Source organism: Felis catus, chromosome B3, assembly GCF_018350175.1.
Source record: "Felis catus isolate Fca126 chromosome B3, F.catus_Fca126_mat1.0, whole genome shotgun sequence".
Lineage (NCBI taxonomy): Eukaryota > Metazoa > Chordata > Mammalia > Carnivora > Felidae > Felis > Felis catus.
In genome coordinates this window covers 146,003,263-146,027,956 of record NC_058373.1, presented here as the reverse complement: position 1 = coordinate 146,027,956, position 24,694 = coordinate 146,003,263, and the positions used below count along the sequence as shown (strand labels likewise).

The 24,694-nt window shown below is 62.3% G+C and overlaps 4 long non-coding RNA genes across 5 annotated transcripts; 1 reads left to right on the top strand and 3 right to left on the bottom strand.

The window, feature by feature from the left end:
• Positions 1 to 2,492: 2,492 nt before the first annotated feature.
• Positions 2,493 to 5,846, bottom strand: LOC123386222. The gene is made up of 3 exons (XR_006600045.1): positions 5,520 to 5,846; positions 4,054 to 4,618; positions 2,493 to 3,950 (listed from the first exon to the last, which is right to left on the bottom strand). It is a non-coding gene; the product is annotated as an uncharacterized LOC123386222 (long non-coding RNA).
• Positions 5,847 to 13,169: 7,323 nt separating this feature from the next.
• LOC109501060 lies at positions 13,170 to 17,884 on the bottom strand. 2 transcript variants are annotated; one of them, XR_002159063.3, is made up of 4 exons: positions 15,195 to 17,884; positions 14,475 to 14,790; positions 14,003 to 14,127; positions 13,170 to 13,362 (listed from the first exon to the last, which is right to left on the bottom strand). It is a non-coding gene; the product is annotated as an uncharacterized LOC109501060 (long non-coding RNA). The 2 variants fall into 2 exon arrangements; XR_002159062.3 differs by having other exon boundaries at positions 14,003 to 14,790.
• Positions 17,885 to 17,968: 84 nt separating this feature from the next.
• LOC123386220 lies at positions 17,969 to 21,518 on the bottom strand. Its single transcript, XR_006600043.1, has 2 exons — positions 21,393 to 21,518; positions 17,969 to 20,311 (listed from the first exon to the last, which is right to left on the bottom strand). It is a non-coding gene; the product is annotated as an uncharacterized LOC123386220 (long non-coding RNA).
• Positions 21,519 to 23,128: 1,610 nt separating this feature from the next.
• LOC123386221 lies at positions 23,129 to 24,269 on the top strand. The gene is made up of 2 exons (XR_006600044.1): positions 23,129 to 23,259; positions 23,435 to 24,269. It is a non-coding gene; the product is annotated as an uncharacterized LOC123386221 (long non-coding RNA).
• Positions 24,270 to 24,694: the final 425 nt, after the last annotated feature.

Sequence of the window (24,694 nt, the reverse complement as noted above, 5' to 3'; positions counted from 1 at the left end):
CCCTCAGGCACCTGTCTGAGCTGGGGGATGGCCAGTGGTCCCTGACTCCCTGGGGGGTGCTCGGGGCCATGGCTGGAGATGCGGCCTGCAGAGCAGAGAGGGGCTCTGGGACTCCTGCAGACCCCGGCTGAGACAGGCTGCCCCTCCCCTCCCCGGCCTCCTCTGGTGACCACAGCTGCCCAGGGAAGGTCTAGACGGACAAGTGGGGTTCTGCACAGATAACTCAGTGTGATGGGGGCAGAAAGCAGCTGAGCTCTGACTGGTTTATACACTGGGGGCTGCGTCGCCTGTGCCCAAAGAAAGGATCCTGCAGTTAAGCAGGTGGAAGCCGCTGGGACCAGCGGCCTTGGTTCTGGGAACTGGGGGGAGGGAGCAACTGGGGGGCACACCAGATGGAGTCCCTGGGGGACTTCGAGGGTGAGGGGGCCCCCGGACCCCACGGCGCCCCAAACTCAGTGTCTGCACAAGTCTTTTCTGCAAGTTCAAGGGTGGGTCTTCTCTACCCTCTAGAGAGGGAAGCAGTCAGGGGGCAGGGGGAGAAGGGGATCGGGTCTCAGGGCAGCGAAGCGGTGGGGGGTGGGGAACAGGGGCATTTAGGCTGGCGAGTCGGATTCTCCCCGGTGTTCTTGAAGAGATGGAACCAAGTCTGGAATGCTTGCCAGTGGTTTTGGCTCCTGGACTGTGTTTCTTAGAGACACGGTGCCCAGCCTGGGCGTCGCAGGTCCGTGAAGACTTTATTTTGGGGAAGGAGCCTGTTAGCCAAGAATTTATGAATGGGATCCCTGCGGGTGGCTGTGACCCTTCCGGCCAGGGGCCTGCCTCACTCCGACCCACCCCTGGACCTCCAGCCCTGCCCCGGGGTCCCCAACGCCGCAGCCCCATGTGGTCCCAGCACACCCCACCTTCAGGCCTGGCCCCCAGTTTGCCCAGCCATCCCTGAACTGGGTGCTGAGTGTCGTCAGCTTCAGTGCACCTGAGCTGTCCCACGGCCAGGCCAGACTGGAGAGTCACCCGGAGGTGGGGGCCCCTGGTGCCCCAGCTGGCCTGCTCCTTGCCCGACGCCCCCGCCCGCCAGGTCTCTGCTCCCACACCCGCCGGCCCACCTTCCCGAGCACCATTCAGGGCCCGGCTTGTGGGCTTATCTCCCGAACAGCAGCCAGAGGCTTAAGGGTTAAAAATAACCAAAAAGCTACGACCCCAAGGTGGTTCTTCTGCCCACACTGGCCGCGAAGGCTCTCTCCCACACCTCTGCATGGGCGCTGCAGGGGTGACGCCTCCCTCCACGGAGACTCTCTGCCTCTGGGCACCAGGCACCTGTTGTCCCTTGTCTCCACCGAACTTTGACCTCTCTCTGCACAGGCCTGTGTGTCATTTGTCTGCCTGATTAGCCTGTGTTTCCAGACCAGGTGTGGCAGGGGGTGCCGGGGTGGTGGTCGGAGTGGTTCCCCCCACCTTCCCTGCTCTGCCACAGAACGAACCCCGGACTGTCCCCGCCACATGGTCGGCTCAGGACCCGCCAGGCTCTCCCCGGCTCCTGGGCAAAGCCCTTTGGGGCCGCCCCAGGCACCGTTTCCTCTATCCGTCGACTCCGGTTACTTGGGTCGTATTTTTTAGACTAACCAGAAGTCAGGTGCTAATTTGACAGCGGTGACTGGGCTTGGCCCCTGGTCTCTCAGCCCCACGGGTGCAGCCCCTCCCTTTGCCAAGTTGGGGGCGGCTCACAGGGCGAGGGCGCCCAGGGGCCGATGGCCACCGAGCCTCTGGATGGTAGGTCCTTCCGGACGTGTCCCCAGCCGGGCTCAGCCGACACAGCGTCTCGTCCCTGAAGGCGACGGACAAGTGTGGCGCCAGGCTTTCTGCTGATGGCTGTCCTGAGGATGACTTCTCTTATTCCCATTTTTAACCGAGTCCCACGTACTCACTGAGCACAGACGCATTTGCAAGATCCAGATTCAAAGCCTGCGGGAGGGGGACAGCGGGAGGCCCCTCCCTGCTTTAGCTTCTCAGGAGCCCTCGACACCCCCCCGCCCCCCCACCCCCACCCCCGGGAGCCAAAGCTGTTTCTCTGCACATTCCAGTCAGTGAATTGCCCCATGGCTGGGTGTCCCGCCACCCCCCCCCATCCCCGTGTTTGCTTTTCCGGCACAGGGCCTGGCTGGGGAGGCGCCCAGGGGTGTTTGCTGAGTGACTGTGTCAGCCTGTAGCTCCGTTTCCTCTTGGGAGGGGGCACATGGGTGGGCTGCAGCCTGAGCGAGCCCAGAGAGCAGCCCCTCCGGCCGAGACCCCACCTCACTGCGTGTGGTCTCTCCTCCACTGGCTCCCACTGCTCCAGACCCGACCCCCAGATGGCAGGCTGTGTGTGTGTAAACTTCCCCCAGAAGAGGGCTCTGGGGCTCCATCAGGTGTGCCCTGGCCAGGGGACCCCAGTGACCCCAGCCAACAGAGCCTAGACTCTTCTCCCTGCCCCCCCCCCCCCCCCCCCCCCCCCCCGTGCTGGCAGAAGCGGCCAAGTCCTTCTCCTAAAGCTGCTGACTCAGGCCTGAATCATGGCCTGCCTCCCGACACCCAGGAGTGGCTGCTGGTGGGGGCAGTGGCGAGGTGGGGGCTGGGCAGGCTGGGCAAGGGGGGCGGGGGTAGGTGCCGTCTGACCACCACCCGCGTGGCCTTGCTCGGTCAGGGAGCGAGCGCCATGGGCTGCATTCCAGAAGTGGGCCTGGGTGGGCCTGACCTGGCTGGGGAGGGCCCCCCTGGAGGCTGGTCACGCCCTGTGGACAGTGGGCAGTGTGGCCCAGTGGTCCAGCCCAGGAGCATCGTAGCCATTGGCCCCGGGGGCCCGGATGCTGGTTCTGTGCGTATATGCTGCCAGGCACCACGGCTGCTTGGATCTGGGGCCCCTTGGAGGGAGGGTGGAAACACCGGTCCCACCCAGCTCTTCTGGGGGGTTCAACGGTGTGAGTTGCGTGAAACCCTCTGAGCAGCGCCCTCCTCTCTCTGTGATAGGGAGAGCGATGTTGTGGAGGCGGGTAGAGGGGACCAGGCCCAGGGGTGACCCAGTGGGGACCAGCCGGCCACTGTGGACCAGGGGCTGGGGGGGTGAGAAGTCTGGGGAGGCTCTCTGGACAAGCCTCGGAGCAGGGCAGGGAGAGCAGGGGAAGGGTTAGAAAGGGCGGGGCAGCGATCTGGGAGGGAGACCTGACCTATCAGGAAGGATCCCTGGGTGCAGGGAGGGAGGCAAGGGGGCAGGGCCAGGCCGGCTGTGATGTGCGGCCAAGCTGGCCAGAGCTGGTGGGGTAAGACATGAGTGTGTGTGTGTGTGTGTGTGTGTGTGTGTGTGTGTGTGTGTGTGTGTCAGAGGTCAGCTTCTGGTTTCTGCCACAGGGCAGAAACCTGGTCTGTCGGGAAGACCTGGGAGACAGGGGTGCTGAGCAGTCGAAGGCAGCCAGGCCCCCCAGTATTTGCTGAGGATGCGCTCAGCTTAGGCTTCCGGAGGCAGGTGGCCATTTACAAAGATTGGGGACACTCGGCAGCTTGTCCTGACCAGCGTGTGCTGACGTCCTCTGGGGCCGCGGTCCTGCTCAGCCATGACCCCACGGTGTCTCCGGGCCCCGGCCTTGTGCTTCGCCTCATCATGTGGATGTGGGGCAGTGCCCGTGGCTCTGGAACGTGCCGTGGGAAGCTCCGTGGGGACAGAGCGTGGGAGGGAGCCTCAGGCCCTGGCCCGGAAGGCCACCCAGTGTGGCACGTGCCCACGGTGGGTGCCCAGTACGTGACCCGGGGTGCCCGCCAGGCTCAGCCCGTCCGCGTCATGCAGCCAGGCCCGGCAGGTGTCACCACCTGTCAAAGACGGTACCCAGGGCCCAAGGGGCTAGGAGCTCACTCAGGGCTGCACGGAGGGCAGGCAGCTCACCTCGGGGAGTCTCCCCACCAGAACAAGTCTCCACAGGCTCCACCTGGAGAAAAACAGCTGTTCAGCACACGGGCCCCTCCCACCCCGCCCCTCCCACAAGCACACCGGCCCTTCCCGCCCACGACCCCACCCCTCCTCCCACCTACCTGGTCAGGGGGCCAGGGGGCTGTTGTTCCCAACTTATGGAGCCTGACATTCAGAGTGGGGAGCAGCTCACAGGCAGGCAGGAGCACCCCGAGGGTGGGAGAGCCTGCAGGGCTGTCTGGGGACCCCCTGCGGGAGCCCCAGGGGGCCCAGGGACCTACTGACTGGGAGCACTGGTGTCCCCGGCTGGAAGGTGGCCCTCAGGTCAGCCAGCAGGAGGCCCCTTCTGGCCTGGCCACCTGCACAAGCCCCACACGTGGAGGGAGCCATGTGCTGTGGCCTGGGGTCTAGGGTCCTGGACCTCCCCCAGTCTGTGGCCCTGGGCAGAGGGACTGAAGTTCCTTGAGCTCAGTTTCTGCAACCCACCCCCCATCCCCACAGGGCGCTGGGGGTCGGGGTGGGATGAGAGGGGTGTCGGGGTGTGTGAACAAGGCTCTCTCTGGCAGGGGCACGGAAGAGGGGCTCTAACCACAGCCTTCAGATCTCAGCGCCCTGGCGGGTCAGACGGCTGTGCGTGCCGGTGTGCGTCTGCGCCCGTGCCCCTGTCCTGGGGGGCGGCTCTGTGGCCTGGCCGGGTAGCGGAGAGAGGGAGAGAAACAAAGACACGGTGGGGAGGAACTGGAGGGGGTCCCGCAAACTGTCCTTGGGAGGCTTCCAGAAGGAGGGCTTGCAGGTGCGGGGGAGAGCTGTTCTGAGTTGAGGGGTCCGGGGTTCCCCAGGGGCGATTCCTGGGTGGATCTGCCCTGCTGGGCTGTGGCTCATACTCATTCCACACCCCCCCCACCTTGGGGGAAGGGCTGGTCTGTCCGGTTCCTGCAGCATTCCACACTGACCTCTGGACTTGCTTCTGGAAATTTCTCTGCTTCTTCTCCCTCGGGGCTCCCTCCTAGCCCTTCCCCCCTCCTGTACTCAGCCCTCTCCCAGGCGGGTGGAGGTCAGTGTCCCTGAGAACCAGGGCTCAGCCCTCCCCACCCCCCCACACCCCCGGGCAGTGCCCCTCCCCTGCCTTACTCCCCACATCTCTCCACATCCTGGGACACCTGGGGAACCCAGAACACAGGGTCGTCCCCGCTGCCGCCCAGGGGTGTGACGTCAGGTGGGCAGGAAGCCAGAGGCCTCGCTGGGGTCCCCTCAGCCCAGGAGCGCAGAGCCCAGGCCCTGGCCCCGGATCCGCAGCTCCCCCCGCCCCACCCCGGGCCTGGGGAGGGGCGGTCCGGCAGAGACCTCCCAGCCCCTCGCCTGAGTTCTGCAGGGGGAGTGGCGGGGCCGGCGGGGGAGGGCAGGCTGCTGTGTGGGGCTGAGGAAGCAGCTGCGGACTGAGTCACGCTCCGGAAAACGAGGGAGGCCGTTTCCATCACCATCTGTCTCCTTGGGAAGAGGAGGAGGAGGAGAGGGCGGGGGAGGGGGCGCGCCGTCCCTGGGCCTGACGGGGGTGGGGGTGGGGGGTCTTTCCCAAAGCAGCTCTCACCTCAGCCCCCACGGGGCCCTCCAATTCGGTGGGGGGGGGGGCTCTCCAATCCGAGGGGGTGCTGTCTGGTGCTCCGCACAGCAAGCCGGGCCTCACCGGGGCTCTGACCAAGGGGCAACTTGGGGGCTCCCCCGTCCCCAGCTTAGGAACCTCAGAACCTGCACGTCTGTCCTGAGCTTAGCAGGCAGTGGCGGGGGGGGGGGGGGGGGGAGTCAAGTACCAACCATTCGCCCCCGAGTGCGGTGGTGACCCAGACGTCCCCTGTCCCCTGGGGCTGTGGGAACCTTGGCTCAGCAAATCCCTGAGAACCACCCCCTCACGCCTCGCCCCTTCCCCCTCCGGCAGCTGTGGGAGGGGCTGGGCCAAGTGTCGCTGAAGCCCCGCCCCCAGGAAGACTCCTGCCGGCTCCGAGGGGACTCCAGCCCCTCCCCTTGCCCCTGTGTCACCCTGCCGGCCCTTGGGAGGGGGTGTCCTCTCTGGGCAAGCTCCTAGGCTGTTGCCTTCTCGCTCCTCTGGAATGATGACATTTCCCCGTCATGTCACATGCAGATGGGCAACTGAGGCCCCAGAGAGAAAGGGGCTCCCAGACCCCTAGTCTCCCCAGGACCCCTCCCCCTCAGCTGCAGACCAGGGAGCAGGCTGGATCTGAGGGTTCCAGGGTATGGGATAGGAGGCATAGGTGGGGGCAGGAAGCAGTGGGGGCAGACTGCAGCCTGCCCTCCCCCTGACCACATGCCCCCCTTGAGCAATGTGGGGGGCCCATCGCCCGGCTCCCTAGATGTGTTCTCTGCCTCTCTGGGTTCAGGCCGCTAGAGGATATTCAGGGTGATGGTGCAGTGCACCTGACACGGGTCAGAGCCAGCGGGAAGGTCCCCGCTGGCAGGATGGCGCCCTGGTCCCTGAACGCTGGTGGAGGTGCCCATGGGGCTCGGCCTGACCCTGCGACCTGACCCCATGTGGTTCTTGTTCAGGGCACAGAAGTAGTCAGGAGCATTTTAGGTGCAAGAGCCAGAAACCCGACCTGGTGGAGGAAAGGAGACCGAGAGGGATTGCCCCACCGAAGTCCCAGGAGGTAGGAGAAGGCCCCTTTCCCTCTCCTGCTCCCTGCTGGTCTCAGCTCTGCCTTGTCTCCACCCCTCCCCCATGCTGGCGCCTGTAGCACTCCTGGCCTGGGGCTCTTGGAGGAAGGGGATGTTGGTAATGAGGCACCCCACCCCGGAGTTCTGGGGACTCCCACCCTCCTGCAGCCTCTGTGGCAGGGGACAGGGTGGGGCCAGGACTGTGGGCTGCTTCCCACAAGGCCTTGGTTCAACAAGGGGGCAGCACTCCAAAAGAGGGGGGCTGGTTTGAAAGACGTCCACAGGTGCCCTGGGCCCGCCCGGTGGGAGCCCCTTCCCTACAGACAGAGGTGGACCTCTCTGGAAAGATGTGGTTCCCAGGGCTCAGGACCCCCAGGTGGGAGGGGCGTATCCGAGGTTCACCAGCACTGAAGAGGCCTCTGGAGGGCTGCCTGGAGAGGCTGGCGAGCTTGGCCGTGGCCATGGGAATGGTCAGCTGTCTGGGAGCGACCCCTTGGTGCTGGGAATTGAGAGGTCACCTTTCATGTGAAATCGGGGTGGGGGGGTGGGCAGGCTTTGAAGCCTGTAGGCAAGTCCCCTCCCTCCCACGTCAAGGACGCATGGGGCATGCCCCGGCACACTGGGCTTCCCGCAGCCTGGGGCACAGCAGAGCATTTCCATGTTGCAGATTCAGAGCCTGAGAAGAGTGAGCCCAGAGGTGGTAAGGGGTGTCAGAGCCAAGGTTCTTCCCATCAGCAGGCACTCCCTTTGCTTCCACCCTGGCTCTGTCGCGGGATACTTGAGGCTGCTTAGTGTTAAAACCATTACAGTATCCAGTGTCCATCTGTCCATCCATCCATCCATCCGTCCGTCCATCCATCCATCCATCCATCCATCCATCCGTCCGTCCATCCATCCATCCATCCGTCCACCCATCCGTCCACCCATCCATCCATCCATCCACCCATCTACCCATCCATCCATCCATCCATCCATCCATCCATCCATCGATCCATCCACCCATCCATCCATCCATCCATCCACCCGTCTACCCATCCGTCCGTGCATCCATCCATCCATCCATCCATCCATCCATCCACCCATCCACCCATCCATCCACCCGTCTACCCATCCGTCTGTCAATCCATCCATCTGTCCATCCATCCATCCGTCCATCCGTCCACCCATCTGTCCACCCATCCATCCATCCATCCATCCACCCATCTACCCATCCGTCCATCCATCCATCCATCAATCCATCCATCCATCCACCTGTCTACCCATCCGTCCATCCATTCATCCATCCATCCGTCTGTCCATCTATCCATCCATCCATCCGTCTGTCCATCCATCCATCCACCCATCCATCCACCCATCCATCCGTCCATCCGTCCATCCACCCATCTACCCATCCGTCCATCCATCCGTCCATCCGTCCATCCATCCATCCATCCATCCATCCACCCGTCTACCCATCCGTCCATCCATCCGTTCATCCATCGATCCATCCACCCATCCATCCGTCCATCCACCCATCTACCCATCCGTCCGTCCATCCATCCATCTGTCCGTCCATCCATCCGTCCATCTGTCCACCCATCCGTCCACCCATCCATCCATCCATCCACCCGTCTACCCATCCGTCCATCCATCCGTCCATCCATTGATCCATCCACCCATCCATCCGATGTTTATTGGAAGCCTGCCATGTGCTGAGCACAAGTTTGGCACTTGTTAAACCAGGTAAACAAAGGCACAGCAACAGCCTTGAGTACGGTTGCCAAATTTAGTAAATAAAAATACAGGACACCCCGTTAAATTTGAATTTCAGATAAATACTGTTTTAGTCTAAGTATATAACCATGTCCTATGCAATGTTGGGTATAAGTACATCCCAGATATGGCATGGGACATACTTAGGCTGAAACTTATCTGCTGTTTGCCTGATACTCAGATTTAACTGGACTCTTCTGTGTTATCTGCTAACCCCGCCCTGGTCAGCTGGTAAAACAATGGAAGGACAGACACGTTGACATTCCACGTGCAGGATCTGATTTAATCCTTTCCATGAACTTGGCGATATTATCTCCATGTTAAAAGCGTAAATACGGAGGCTCAGAGAGGTTAAGAAAGTTGCTCAAGTTTACCCAGCTAGTGAGGGCTAAACCAGAGGCACATAAGAAATGGCTTATTTTGAAAAATGCTTGTCATTAAAGTAACAAATAATGTAAACACTTGCAAAAAGAGTCTGTAAAAGTTGTTTTAAACTTGACCACTGAGAAATAGCCGTCGTTAAATTGCTAAACCTTATTCCAGACCTCTTCCTCCGCAAATGTGGAGAGGAGGAGGCCGGGAATCCCTCACAAGCAGAATGGGGTAATCCTGCCATGCTTTACTCTAAAATCAAACATCAGATTTCTCTCTTTTGGATTCAAACAGAAGGAATTGTTGAATTTCAGAGAAGTATTTTATCACAACAAAGGACGCCGGGGTGGCTAAAAGAACGGGCCTCCTGTGTCTGCAGCCACGGCCGCCACGGCGGAGGCCGAACGAGCCTTGTGGACACGGGGCCGGGGCAGCCTCTCCGGCTTCCTCCTCTCTCTGCGTCACTCTTCTCTCTCCTCACTGTGGCTTCGGTGGCTCCGCCCAGGACACTTTCACTGAAGTGGCAATGACACAGACAAGCGCATCCGAAGCCACAGTCTGGACCACCCTGTGGCCAACACGCCGATGGTAGGCCTGGCCCCAGCCGCTGCCCCAAAGCTCCCCTGGGAGCTGCTGGCACTCGCGCCCCTACTCAAGGTACCTGGCGCTGTTTGCCCCATGTGTCTCCTTGGCCTTAGTCTCCCTCGTCTGCGAGCCCGCTTTTCTATGGGGTGGTCTATCTTTTTCTTGTTGATTTGCAGGAGCTCTTTATATATTTACACATCCCGGACACAAGCCTTTGCTGCTCATTCGTATTGCAACCGCCCCACCCGCCACCTTTTCTGTCGCAGCTGTGACGCCCGAAGTTTTACCTGTGTTTTAAACTCAGCGAGGGATTTCAGGGGGCCTGGGTGGCTCAGTTGGTTAAGCGTCAGACTTTGGCTCAGGTCATGACCTCGAGGTTCACAAGTTTGAGCCCCACATCTGGCTCTGTGCTGACAGCTCAGAGCCTGGAGCCTGCTTCAGATTCTGTGTCTCCCGCTCTGTGCCCCTCCCCTGGTTTCTCTCTCTCTCTCTCTCAAAAATAATAAATAAACGTTAAAAAATAGTAAATAAACTCGGCGAGGGATTCCGAACGTTGTTTTGCACTATCTTTTGTTCACACATACTCACCCTTTTACGGGTTCTTCACATTTTTCTGTATTTTCGTGTCTACACCTGGGGTCGTTTTCCTTTAGCCCAAATGCACGGTTCCTCCAGCCTTGCTCTTAGCGCAGGGCGTGGGAGACTCGTCCGGGTCTGATGCACTCTCTCCCGGGAGGGTGTTTTCCGCAGCCCTCTCCCGGGATGTCTTCGGCTTCTGCGACTTCTCTTGGGCGTCAGTCACCTTTCCTGCTGCTTCGCGTGCCCGTCGTGACTGGGGAGCCGTGGAGGCTTGGGGCTGTGTCGTGTTCCCTCTCGCATCGTTCGTTTTCTTGTTTTATTGAGCAACTCAAACCGTAAACGCTGTCCCTTCTGCGTGGGATCTCTGTGCCGTTAGCTGAGCTGCTTGGATTGTGTCCCCTGCCCGCGTGGCTCACAGACCAGCCAGGGGTTTGAGCAGAACTTATCAGGGGGTATTCCGGGCTCCCCTTTGGGGTCTCCTCTCGCCTTCCAGCCGCTGCGACCACCCCCGGCTCCGCCCTCTGGTGCTTCAAGCGGCAAGACTGTGGGTTCCGCCGGGGTTTTAGCCTGCCCGCCGACATAGGGCGCCAGCGTGGGATGCGAGTCCCTTCTCCTGAGCGTCCACGTCCTACAGCCTGGGTCTGGGTGCCACCGCGCCCGCGCTGTTGGACAGGTGTCTCCGTGTCAGCGATTGTGGACGGTTGTGCACGGAGCTGGTCCCATCGCAGACGCCCGGCCTTTGCTGGGAGCTGCCCTCGGGCAGTTAGGACGGAGGAGGGCTGGAGCCCACAACCCGATCTGGACAGAGCAGGGCAGATGGGGCGTCATTTGGTGAGACCCGGTCTTGCTCTGGCTAGCCTTGGTTTAGGGGCTGGTCTCATCAGAGATTTAACGGGGAGCCTGGCCGGGCACAGCACCAAGATTTCACAAGTGTCTTGGGGTGTGTGGGACCAACGGTGTGTCGTGTCCGAGGACCTTGCCCCCGTGGCTGTGGGAAGCCTCGCTGGGCTCTCTTTCGGTCACCGAGGCTCCCCGCCTGGGCCGAGGTCAGTCCTCGGCCCGGCGCCCGGAACCGGCGGTCGTCAGCCCTCCGAGGGCTCTCCTGTCTCCGGGACTTCAGCTCATTAGGCCACCATGGCCCCACGGCTCTCTGAGCCTTAGCACAGAGGCTCTAGTGTGTGTGGCTCCTCTCGGTCCCCAGAAGGAGTGAGACCTTCCTGGGAGGGGGGGACCACCCTTCCTGCCCCTGCAGGCCCAGCACCCCCAGCCTCCCGGGGAATAAAGATCAAATGAGAGGCAGGACCAGAAAGTCTGTTGAAATCACTGCCTCTCACATGGCATTTAAAACAAACAAACAAAAAAAGGCCAAACTTTTAAAACTGGGGGTGCATTTTGCCCCAGCGATACCAATCCTGGGACTTGTCTCAAGGCGAGAACTTAGACGGATGGGGCGCGTTCAGGGTGGTCCGGCCGTAGACCAAGATGGTGACTTGGAACCGGCACTGAGAGGGAGCGGCCAGGGTGCCGACGGCAGAACCGTTCACAACGTTGAAAGAAAAACCCTACAAGCGGTGAATTCCCAACGGTAGGTAATTTGTTGAAAAAAATTTTGGGGGGCGCCTGGGTGGCTCAGTCGGTTAAGCGGCCGACTTAGGCTCAGGTCACGATCTCACTGTCCGTGGGTTGGAGCCCCGCGTCGGGCTCCGTGCTGACCACTCAGAGCCTGGAGCCTGTTTCAGATTCTGTGTCTCCCCCTCTCTCTGACCCTCCCCCGTTCATGCTCTGTCTCTCTCTCAAAAATAAATTTAAAAAGTTAAAAAAAAATTTCAAAAAATTTTTTGGTTTACACGTAGTTTGAAGTCACAGTCACTAAAATAATTGTGGCAGATCTGGTGGAATATCGTGTTCTGTTACTGACGGAAGTCAGCACATTCCAAGGCGGCCTCTGTGCACCACACTTTGGGGATTCGTATCTTTCGGTCGTCTGTATTTTCTGACTTTTTAAAGTAATGACGACTTTTCTGGGGTGTGTGTGTTTGAGGGACGATTTGCATGCAGTGAAACGCACAGGCATTTGACAAGCAGACGGTGGGACCTGCACCCGGAACAAGGTGGGGCGAACTCCCCCCCCCCTTCAGAAGGCTCCCCCGTGCCTGTTTCGGTCCATGATGTGTTGTGGATGACAGATTAGTCACAGGAAGGTGAGTCGAGGCCAGAAGAGAGTCTGAGCGCTGAGAGGTGGTCACGTGGTCCTATCACGGAGCCCCTGTGGCCCGGTGGGGGGCAAATCTGTGCCCTGTTCCTGGTGCCCTGCAGGTGCTGTGGTCTCGCGACTGCCGGAGGCTGCCATCCCTCCAGTCACCCGGGGGTCACCTGGCCAAAGGCACGGAAGGCCTTTGTGACTGGGATGTCACCTGCCCTGGGAGGGGATGCTGCATTCCAGGGACACAGGTCTTTCTATCTCAGCTGCTGGCGCATGTCAGCCCTTCTCAGGACCCACCTGGGGCCTCAGTGGCTGTGGGTGACACCTCCCAGCAGCCTCATGGGCAGGGGCAGGCCATCGGGGGCCAGGGCCCCTGGAACTGAGCACCACAGGCTGGGGGCTTAGACGACATTGGTTTCTCGTTCTGGAGGCTGAAGTTCAAGGGCAAGGTGCAGGCAGGGTCAGGTTCCAGGAGGAGGCCCTCCCTGCCCACAGAGGCCACTTTCTTGCTGTGTCCTCCCACGGCCAGCGGGCTCTGGGGTTTCTGCTCTCGTGAGGGTGCCACCCCATCCGATCAGGACCTTATGACCTCATTTAACCTTGACATCCCCCCCCCCCCCCCCCGCCCAGGCCTGTCTCCAAATCCAGTCACACTGGAATATGGGCTTGAACACGTGAGTTGGAGGGACACAGTTCAGCCCACAGCAGACAGCTATCGAAGCTGGGCCCGCAGAAGGGACCCGGAGCTCCTGGTCCTGGAGGGCACTTTCCCGCGTGGACCCCCACGCCCCCCGGTCTCTTCCCAGGTGTCCCCGGGGCCAACCCTCAGTCTCCAGAACGCCAGGGGGTCCTTTCTCCCACAGCTGCGCCTGCGGGGTCTGGGGGCAAGGTCTGGGGGCAGGGCCATCCGTGGGCGTGGGGGTGGGGCCATCCCAGGGTGTAGGGGCGGGGCACGCGGGGACAGCCCGTGTCCGCTGGAAGGCGGGACAAGTGTGCAGGACGACCTGGAAGCACGCACTCATGTCCGGCAGGGGGATTACTTCTCTGGTCAAGGTAAGAATTAAAACACGTTCCGTTAAGTACTGTGGTGCTCATTTATTTATTTTGGAGGCTAGTGAATAACTCGACCTTCTTGAGGGGGGACAGTATTTGCCCCTCGCTGCCCCGGAGTCCTTCCCAGCTTCACAGGGCCCCGCGGAGCAGCTGGTGGAGGTTTGCTGTGTGTGTGTGTGGCAGGGGGGTGGTCCCGGCCTCCTCAGGCCCCCAGGCCCTGCTGAGAGACGAGGGAACGGCCTCGTCCACTACCAGCAGGCTTCCTAGGGGCCCCTCTAACCAGCCACGGGTGCCCACCCTGCCGAAGCTAAGACGTCTCAGCAGAAGAGCAGAGCTCCCGGGGTGGGAGGCGTCTTCCCCACCAGGGCCCCTCCATGGCCTGTCTCCTCTGTCCTGTCCTGGTTCCTGGCTAATGCGGGCTCTTGCCCCGTCCCCCCGGGGGGACCACAGAAGGAGGACAAGGATGGACCCCAGGGGGAAACCCGGGCACTGAGGTTGTCTGGAACGGGGTGGCTGCGGGGCGGTGGGGAGGGCCAGGAAGAGGTGGGGGTCTGGCCCTCCAGGGCGAGGGCTGTTGAGAACAAGGTGATGGCTGCTGGGGAGCCCACCTCCGCCCTCGGCCTTGGCACCCGGGTGGGCGATTGGTGGTTAGGGAGCCCTCGCCGGGCGGGGGGCTTGCTGAGGGCACTTGCAGGGAGAATATGCCTCCCACATCAGCTCCCCCACCCCCCCACCCGCGGGGGCCCTACAACTCTCCTCGGTTCCGACACCGTCCTCCTGGGGACTGGCCTCAGCCCCCTGGGTCCCACAAGACTGCCCCTCCCCCAACTCCAGATGCCGGTGGCCGTCCTGGTTGTCACCTGTGCCTCTGAGCAGCTGGCTATAGATCGGAGGTTCCAGTGACTCCCTCGGTGGGCCCACCTGGTTGGCTAGGGCAGCTCGCAGGGAACACTTTACTTAGTCTATCAGCTGGTCATCGTCAAGGCTAGAACTCAGAACAGCCCAAGAGCTGCAGAGCCGGGCAGGGCGAGGGGAGGGGAGGGGTGGAGCCCCCTCGAGCCCTTGAGCACACGGCTGTCCCCAGTCTCCAAGAGTTCAACCGCCCGAAGCTCTCTGACCCCAACCCCATCCTTCTTTGGCTTTTTACGGAGGCTTGATCAAGTCATTGGCCATAGGTGATCCATGCAACCCCCAGGCCCTCTCCCCTCCCAGAGGCCAGGTGGTTCCTGCTCTCAGATCACAGGCTTGGATCCCTGGCCACCAGTGCGATCCTAGGGGCTTTCCAGCGTCTCCCCATTATGATACAAAAGACACCTTATTGGCTCTTCTCACCTGGAAAACCCCAGGGGGTTAGGGAGCCAGAAGCACGATGCAGAGCAAACATACATTTGGTCTCACGGGAGGCGTCTCCCGTCCCCCTCGGGCTCTGGGGATACGCGGCTAGGCCGGGCAGCTCACGACACAGAACCAGAGCCAGAATGCGCATTCTCGGGCCACAGTGGCCAGAGGCGCCGGTGCGCGGCCCCTGCTCAGCGTGTGGGGCACCGTCACGGGGACAGATGCACCGAGAATGTGATGTAGATGAGCATGAAGACCTCAAATCAAATACAGCCAACGGGTGAGATCCACGCGAGTAGATAAAGGGGTCCTTTATCAGTAAGAAACAAGAAAAAATCATGAGAAAAGGCAGCAGTAGGTTTGGCAACCATGATCGTAGACGACAAATGGGGACCCGGGCAGCTGAACCTGGGGCAAGTCGTGACGGCAGGGCCAGCACGGGCAGGGCGACAGGAACCACTGCAGGTAAGACTGGCCGTGTAGAGCGGCAGCGGGAATAAGGCGAGGTGGAGGTCCCCCTACCCCCGGGGCACAGGGGGGTGTGGTCACCCGTCCACCTGCCCAGGGAGGGCACCACCTCAGTGGGGAGGCGAGGGTCAGCAGTCAGGCCACCCTGAGCTCTCAGAGGGACAGATCCACACGGGGACGTGCAGGGTCAACACAGTCACAGGAAAGGCCAGCTAGACGGCAGGGGGCGGGCAGAGGGACACGGACCTGGGGCAGGTGTGGGAGGAGCAGCACCAGAAACGGATTTCACAGGAGCCTGAGCCGTGGAGTGACTCATGGTCAGAACCTGCACAGACGCTCGAAGGAAAACAGAGGACGAGGAGGAGAGGGTTAGTGTCCCTGCAGGAGACGGGGGCCCACGGGCAGAGAGGCCCACAAAACCCATGCGGTACCCTGTGCGCCCCTCCATGTAGGCCCCTCTTTGTGCACCCCTCCGTGTGCTCCCCTCTGTGTGCTCCCCTCTGAGTTTTCCCTTCCGTGTGTGCCCCCCATGTGCTCCCCTCCACGTGGGCCCCTTTGAGTGCTCCCCTCCGTGTGGGTCTCCACGCGGGCCTCTCTGTGACTCTCTGCGGGCTTTTCCATGTGAGCTGCTGGAGCTTCCTCACCACATGACGGCTGCCCCCCCCCACCCCCCGCCCCCACAAGTGCTCCGAGAAACGAAGGGGGCGGCCGCCATCCCACGGATGACCTAGTCCCAGAAACCAGCACGGGCGACGTCCTTCACGCGCGCCGCGTGCAACATTGACCCTGATTTGAAGCAGGTGGGAGCCCACAGCCCACAGGGGCAGGAATTCTGGGCGCCGAGGACGCACAGGCCCTCTGGGCGGTTGGCTACCACGCGCATACACGACGCAACACTTCAAAACGAGCTTGAAGACCGCAGGAATCATACGATATGTGAAAAATACCGCAAATCAGAATTAGAAATAAACAACATGAGTTTGGAAATGAAGATTAGAGCAGAGGGGCCACAAAAGTGGAGGCACACAAAAGCATTAGGAGAAGCATAGAAGGAAGTAAAAACGCATGAAAAGGATTGGAGAGAAAGCGGAAAATCGAGGAAAGGGGCAAAGCGGGACGCTGGGGTGTCTCCAGGCGCAGCTGCGCCACGGCCAACAAGCGCCCAGACGCGCCTCGACAGGTGGGGGCAGGTGGGCGCGCGGGGCATCTGCGCAGGCGCAGCCGGGCGGCCGCACGGAGGGCGGAGCTGCGGCGTCGCTGGGGGTGTGGGCTGGGACGGCTAACAGGGGTGAGGTGTCCCTTCGGGGCGAGGAAACGTCCTGAGAGTAGAGCAGGTTCGTGGTTTGGCTGCACGACTTTGTAAAGACGCTGACAACCGTCGAATGGCACGCGTGAGATGGGCGAAGGGCGTGACGTGTAAGTTACGTGTCGATCGCGGTGCAAGGGAAGGAGAGAAAGCGGAGGAACCAACAGCGTATAATCGGACGTCCCGGGGAAACCCCACAGCACCCGAGCAGAGCAGTCGCGAAACACTAAAACCCACGTCAACCCACCTGGTCCGCAAAGTCTGGGACTCACGTGCTGAAAGGACACGTCACGTACACTCAGGGAAACTGAGCCAGAATGACTAACACTGGGACGCGTTTTTGTACGATTATTAGGCCCTGGGGCTCTTAGGTCTTAGACTGTCTAAGGGAAATCCGGGAAAACGCCCACCCAGGTGGACGGGACCACGGGATGTGTGGGCGGATGGCACGGACCACACAGGGGCCAGGGGACGCCACAAGAGCTCTGCAGGCGCTGAGGACACATCCTCCGGGGGAGGGGCCCACTGCAGATTCGGTCGCTGACAGGAGTCACCACCCCAGACTCAGGACATGCCAAGCTCAGCCCCACAGGCAGTGACCACGGCCAGGTCACACAGCTCTCAGCTGGACGAGTCAGGGCTGGCTCCGGGTGGCCCTGGGCACAGGTCCTCCCTCCAGCGGGCCGCGCGCGGTCATTCTCTGAAGGGGCACGGGACCACCTTCCCTGGAGCTGGGACTCCGGAGCTCTGCAGGGGGCCAGAAGACAGAACAGGGGTCCCCGACACCCAGCCACCTTCAGGACCTTCGTGGCCAAGCCTGGGTCCCAGCAGGGGCCCCGCCTGCCTTTGTGGGGGTGGGGGTCCACCCAGCTGTGGGATCCTTCACATCGTGCCAGAGCTCCAGGGCATCATGTCCCCAGTCCTGTCACATCCAGTGCCTCTGCCCCAGGGTGGGGGCCAGCGAGAGGAGGGGGCTGGCCGGGGGCGGGGGGCTGAGCTAGCACCCAGGATGGCGGCTCCCAGTGACCCCACCAATTCCGCAGGTGCAGGGAGCCCTCCCTCTGGCAGGTGCTGGGAACCACCTGCCGCTGGCCCCGGCTAGTTGGGTGAGAGGAGCGCCATCTGGTGGCCGGAGGCGGCATCACCCTCCTTTGTTTTCGGGGACCAGTGGCCCTGAATCAGGTCTGGGATTGGGGGGGGGGCGGGGGTGGGATGTGGGGAGTCCCCAAAGACTTCCTGGGCGAGCAGGGGCTGGCAGTTTTGGGGGGAGTGAGGTCCAGCGCCCGGACTTGCGCGGGCGCCCGCCACACCCCGCCGCCTCCGTGATCCCGGAGAGTGAATCAATGTGCTATTTGTAACTACGGAAACAAGACTTCTTTTGTCCCCAGTGTCCTTGGGTGAACAAAGGTGCTTAGAGCTAAGTCTTTGAGACGTAGCAGAAGTTTGGCTCTCGATACTAACTTTCTCACAGCGAGGAATACTCACTGTGGAAGTAGGGATTAAAACAATCCCCATTAAAAAAAAAAAGAGGGGGGGACACCTGGGTGGCTCAGTAGGTTAAGCGTCTGACTTCGGCTTGGGTCTGATCTCGCGGTTTGTGAGTTCGAGCCCCGCATCAGGCTCTGTGCTGACAGCTTGGAGCCTGGGGCCTGCTTCAGATTCTGTGTCTCCCTCTCTCTCTGCCCCTGCCCTGCTCGTGCTCTGTCTCTCTGTGTCTCAACAATAAGTAAACGTTAAAAAAAAAAAAGAAAAAAAGAACTGTCTCTCTCAAGGTGACGATGGTGAGGATTCCATCATGATATTGTGGTTTTGTTGGAAGTATCTGGAAGTCTGAGCCGCCGCTTGCTTTCAGACCGCCCGTGTGAACCTCTAGCACGTGCCGTGACCCCAGAAACCCTGCGTGGAAGGCGCGTGCACAGGCCTCTGCTGTGTGATTGCTCTCGTGGGGAGTTGGGGATGGGGCACAATCAGGTTTGCCCCTGGGGGTGGGGACGGGGACTTAGGGGAGCGGCAGGAAGAATGTTCCGGAGTGGCTTCTGTTAGAAGGCACTCGTGGTGCACTCGGCTGATGGGCCCGCAGCCCTGAGCCCCCTCCATCTCCGCCGGCGCCCCCACCCGGGACATTTCACGTGAGTGGAATCGCGTGGCGGGGGCCCTTCCCGCCTGGCTTCTTCCCCTGCGCATGGGGTTTCAGGGTCATCACGCCGCGGGCGTCAGCATGCACCCCCTTCTGCCGCTGAGTACGGTGGGCCGCGTCTACAGCTTTCCTGGAAAGAAATAGAGAACCGTAAACAACTTCCGAAGTCTAGTTAGTTAACCGTCTGTCTGCTGGAGAGCTTTCAGAGACTGGGCGGAGGTGTGCATCCGAGGGACAGACAGCTGACGGGGCGGGGGGCCCATCTGGACAACGCGGGGTGGCCGACTCGGGAGGGTGGGCACTGGGGTCCGCTTTGCCGTGGGAGGACGTGTTTGAAGCGTCCTGTGGAAGGAGCCCTGCGCTGTGGGCACCGGCCGGCTGTCCCTCCGTGTCCCTGACCTTGAGGAGGCGACGGTGGCCAGTGGAGTCCAGCTGGGGCTGTGGATGCCTGGCGTTCCCTCCCCGCATGCACAGTGTGTTCTGCTCCCCTATGCTTTAGAAGTCACGTGTTCCCAAGGAGAACCCAGGCTGCGCGGTGACAAGTGTCACTCACAGGCAGTGGGGGGGAGGGGGGACCGGGGCCTGGCTCTGGATGGGGTGTTTTTCCGCGTCCGGCCTCTTAAAGGAACACGTAGTCTCACGCCCTGTCACCCGGGTCAGAGTCGCGGCGATCCACGGTCTCCTGGGCCACGTCGGGGTTTTTGGCATCAGCGCCCTCGTCCCCAAACTGACCAAGGGTCTGTGATGTGACGTTTCATGTTGCATTTCCTCTTCAGCTCAGAAGACCGTGTGAGCCGCGTGGGGCCCTGGCCGTGGCAGCTGACGGGACCGGAGCGCCGCCCGTGAGGGGCGTCTGTGAACGCTTTGTCACGTTCAGCCTCCAGGACACAGAGGACCTGGCCCTGCGCTCGAGGCAGCAGGGCCGTGCGGGGCCGGTGGGGTGCGGTCCGCGGGGGGGTCCGCTTGGAGAGACCTTACCTGCTGTTGGCTCTGTGTTCCTGCACGGGGCCAGGGAGCACGGCCTGCACCGGCCCCCCCTCCTTTCAGAAATTCATTTATTCATTTTGAAACAGAGAGAGAGCGAGCAGAGGAGGGGCAGAAGGAGAGGGAGAGAGAGAGAACCCCAAGCAGGCTCCGGACTGTCTGCGCAGAGCCCCACGCGGGGCTTGAACTCACGAACTGTGACGTCATGAGCTGAACCGAAATCAGGAGTCCGCCGCTTAACTGACTGAGCCCCCAGGCGCCCCTCCGTTTCCCCTTTTAGGAACCTGCTGAGGTTTTCCGGGGGTCCTCACACACGTTCTTTGTTGAACGCCGGGCCCTGTGTATCTATTAATTCACGGTGGTTACCTGTTCCATTAATACTCCCTTTTCCCTCACTCATCGTTTCGATCTGGCAATCGCTGTGCAAGGTGGGCTGGCCTCCCGCGGTGACTGTCACTTAGGCAAATCCTCCCAGGTTTCTGGCAGCTCTCCTCCACGTGTTTTGGGGCAAAAGGTTAATAGCTGTGATGTGGGCTCCACGGACTGTCAGCGGGGCTCTGGGGGGGCTCCGCTGCGGTCCCTGCCAAACCTGGTACCTCATTTCCAAATTTAATTTCCCGCGAGGCCGTGTGGGGCCCTGTTCCTGCAGCGCTCTAGCAAACAAAATCGGGGTCCCCGACTCCTACCGCCAGCGGAAAGGCAGGACCAGGCAGCGGTGCGGCAGGGTGGTGCCCCAGCCGGCCCCGGGTCCTCTCGCCCCGGGGACCCGGGGGCTCACGGGCCACCTGTTTGTTCCCACAGCTGTTCTCCTTCCACTCAGAACGGTCACCCGCAACGCGTCGGGTCCGTGACCTTCCGTTTCTTTGCATTGTTATTCCTGCCCGATGCTCAGTGGTCACACGGCCGGGCGTCCAGCTGGCCGAGGAAGACCACAGGCTACAATGGAAGCAAGGGAAATGTAGGTAAAGGGAGGGCGGGAGACGGTTCCAGGCAGGGAACGGCAAGTGAGGAAGCCCTGAGGCCAGAGACGGACTTGCTTTGAGGACCTGCGGGAGAGCTGGAGGGGTAAGTAAGGGGCCAGGCTGGGCAGGGCAGGGTGGTGTCTCTCCGGAGAGCAGGAAGGCAGAGGTGGGTGTTAAGCAGGGTGCTGCCAGGGTCAAGTTGGCATTTAAGAAGGTCCCTCCTGCTGCCTGTGTTGCAGGAGGGGGCAGGTGTGCCACATGGGGATCAGGGGAGAGGAGACGGTGGGTGGGGCAGGGAGGCGGCCCTGAGAGTCAGGCGGGATGGGCGGCTTGGGCCAGGTGAGCACAGGGCGGTGCCCACGCAGAAGAGCCCTCTCCCTCAAGCCCCAGCCACCACCGAGCGGGTAACACTACAAGGGGCTGGTTTTGCACCCCTCCCTCCCGGCTCTGGAAGGGGTGTCTGCCTGCCTCCTCCTCCAAGGCACTGGCGGCGCAAGCTAACTGGGGGCATGCAGAGGAGGGGCGCGGCGCTGGGGCTGTGCCCTGTATCTACCATGGAAGTGCCCAGACCCAAGTGCAAGGCGGGGGTGGGGGGCGGCAGGGCCCAGGACCTGCCGGTGGTGAGAACCCGCAGAGGATTGATGGAAGCGGGCCCCCAGGCGCGGGGACCCCACAGACGCGTCTGCGCTGGGGAGGTAGGGCGGGGGCGGCGGGCTGCCCGGTGGGGCTACCTCGGTGGCATGCGGGCAGGGGCGCTGGGCTCCGTCTCCCGTCCCTGCAGGGGCGTCCGTAGACAGCTGGAGGCGGGGGTCCCTGAGCAGGGCCGGGGAGGAAAGCCCGGGCAGGGGCGGCTGTCTCAGGTCCCGGGGTCACCACGGGGTCCTCCTCCGCCCCGGGCGCGACCCCCGGGTCTCCGATGGTGTCCTCACCGGTAGCCACGCGAGGGCGCCCGAGCTCCACCCACAGTCCCGGCCTCGGGGACCCCCTTCCCCGGCCGCATCCAATCGGGAAACCCGGGACCCTGGGCGGGGGGGGGGGGGGGGGGGCGCTCTGACCTGCTGGGGCGGGCCGCTCCCGGGTCCGGGGGTTGGGGGGCTGTGGGCCTGGCTCCACCGGCCTCCGGGGAGGAGCACGGCGAGCAGGGGACGCGCTGCTCATCCGCGCAGGCCCGGGGGGCTTCCTGGGGGAGGCAGCATCTCGGGGAGCAGGCTGCGCGGAGCTGGGGCGGGGCTGGGATGCGGCTTCCGCGGTCAGCGCTCACCCCACCCGCGGAGGGCCGGCGACCGTGGGCCAGGCCCGAGGCCGCGCTCCTCCCCCGGGAGCCCCGCGGGAGGGGGCCGGTCCCACTCTGTTCCCGGGGCAGAAGCTGAGGGACGCGTGCGTAATGGATGCCGCGCAAACAGAGGTATTAACGCGGGGTGGGGGAGAGACGCATCCCTTGTTAATATTTATGAAGCCCTCAGCCCCGTCATTCAAGAGCCTCATAAATATTAATTCGCAATTAAACATTTATATGAAGGCGGTTGGTTCTCCTCCCCCTCAAGGAACCTGTTTGAAGTCGGGGCTGTGCTAGGTGTGGGCAGCGGGGTCTCCGGGGAGGGCCTGGGGGCTGGAGGCAGTGACCTGGGCTTGCTGCAGAGGGGCCTCCCGGTGACAGCGGGGCCCAGCCAGCACCTGCCGCCAGGCCCAGCCTCACAGAGCGGCCCCGGCGGACTGCTCCGGACACTGGCAAGACCCCCACGGTCCGGGCGCTGAAATCAGGCCGCAAAATTGATGTCTTGAGCTGGTGTTGCCCCCTGAAATCTATCAGTCATGTACACGCCAGTAAGATTTACTTGGCACAGGAGTGCCAAGAGTGGGCTGAGGTCAGGCGCTTTTTTGGGGGGGGTCCCCCTTCAGGCCCAGGCTGGCGATGACCTCCCACTGGCGGTGGCAGACTCCAGGGGACAGTGGCAGGGGTCTCCAGGCTGCCCTCCCATCGTCCTCCACTCTGTCTTTTCTGTTCTTGGTTTCAGGGGGCCAGTCCAGGGGGGCAGTAACTGGCGGTCCTCAGGGCCCGGGCTCCAGCAGGCTGTCCACGTGACCCCCTTCTCCGTGTCCCCTCTCGCCTGGGTTGGACCCCCTTCAAGGCGGGGGAGGGGCTCGGTGGGCGTTCGCGTCCAGCCCCAGGGGTAGGGCTCTCGCGCGGGGCTCCCTGGGGCGGCCCGGACTCCTTACCGTGGCGGGGTCCCGCGGTGCCCTCTGAGCCCAGGGGGTGGGGCCCTGCTGGATCTGCCCCTCCGGACGGCCGGGCCGTGGGGCACAGGTGCCCTCGCCCTGAGGTGGTGATGCCACACGACCCCTCCTGCCCGGCGCGTGCAGACCCTCCACGTGTCCGACCCCTCGGCTTGGCCCGGCCGGTGGGCGGCGGTGGGAGCTCAGGTTGCCACGGGTATTTTCTGAGCTGCTGGCTCGGGCTGTCTTCCGTGGGCCGTTGGAAGGGACTCTTCCCCACACGCGGCCGCCCCCGCGGCTCCTCTCACACGCTTCCCGTTTCTGCCTCCAGCCCATCTGGAGCCGGCTTTTTATAGGGTGTAACGTAGGAATCCGGGCACAGCTCCCGGGTGACGAGCCCTCTTCCCCCTGCACCGCGGCCCCTCTGCCCTTGTGAGGCCGCGAGGCCGCAGGCCTGTCCAGGGCCAGCTTGCTCGTCACCGGCTCCTCATCGACTCATCCGTGCTGGTCCTGGCCTTCCCGTCCGTGCTCACGCGGGGGCCGCGGCCCTCGCCTCTTCGCTCTTCCTGCGCCTGGCGCCCCTGCTCCTGGGCCTCGATCTTCCTCGGTGACTTCAGGGGGCGGGTTCCGAGTGTCTTTAAAAAGCTTGCGGGAACCGCGATCTTCGTGATGTGGATCTGGAGACCGACCTGGGGACAGCCGTCTGTGGTGAGTCACGCACGTCTGGCGGTGGCGCTGGGGTTCCAGGCGCTCTGTGTCATCGGATGCCGAGCCGCTCCGTGGTCCCGGTGGCTGCTGGGAGCGGTGTCTGATTTTCTGGGCGGCTTCTGCCGGCGGAGTCTTGGTACTGATTCCGGTAGGTTTATCTTGTAACTCTTACTAGTTCTAGGAGTCGTTTGATCCGGTTACGTCTGCCACGAGGACCCACGAGGACCACGAGGGCGGCCTCGTCAGCCACAGGCAGTGGCAGTCTCATTTCCTCCTTCCCAACCCTGACACCTGTCACTTCATCGTGCTTTTGGCTTGCACGTTTCTGGGACTTTGAGGGTTCCGTTAACCAGTGCGACTAGGGACATCCTGACTTGCAGCTGATCCTGGAGAGATCGAGTCTTGGATTTCTCTCTTACGTCTGATATTTCGAGAGAGTTTTTGGAGAAAACAAATATTTTATTTTAGAGAGAGAGAGTATGAGTGGGGCAGAGACGGAGAGAGAATCCTAAGCAGGCTCCGCACTCAGGGCGGACCCTGACCTGGGGCTCAGTCCCACGACCCTGGCATCATGACCCGAGCCAACCTCAAGGGTCGGAGCCACCCAGGCGCCCCAGAAATAGATTTTACCAGTGGAGGAGGTTCTCTGAGAGTTTTCAGAAACTGTGAAAGGAGTGGAACTTTCCGCAGTCCCTCCCGGTGTCTGTCGAGGCCATTCCCGGGGGGGGCTCTGCTCCTCTGGTCCCTTCGGGAGGCCCAGGAGGCCCCCGCGGACTGTCCAGGGCGAGCGTCTCTCTGGACCGTGTTGTCTGCACCCACATTTTGTCACCGCTACTTTAGGCGCCTCTAGGGAAGACGGAACGCTGCGTGTGAAACTATGCCCGCGCCTTGTCGTGTAGAAGTTGTGTTTCACGTTCACACGGGGGCTCCCTGGACCCCTTTCATCACAGCATTTGGTCACAGCGCACTCTCTGCATGTGTACAGAAGAAAATAAAAGCGGGGTAGGTGAGTTCGCTGGTCCTGACGTGCCCTCGCTCTCAGAAAGGGCCGCTCCGAGTCGCTCTCTGACTCGGGCCCTTCCGTGTCCTTGCTTCCTGCGCGCGTCCGTCCCCTGTGCGGGCCCGTCCCGCCCCGGAAGGAAGCCGCCTCGTCCTGCCCCCCCAGCCGGGGTACTGAGCCCGGTTCCTCACTGACCTCCTGCAGGTGGTGCACACCCCACTGGGTGAAGGGGCAGGTCCCCAACGGCAGTGTCACCTCCTCACACACTCCTCCAGCCACCTGTGAGGGACGCGGAGCCACTGCGCTTCTGACCAACTGGCTACCGAGCCGGGGAGCCCGTGCGCTCCTCCCGCCCCACACCCGGTTTTGTAATCCGAGGGACAGACTCACCGAGCCCCGAGGTGTTATCAGGAGGGACGCGGGCCGGGGGCAGTC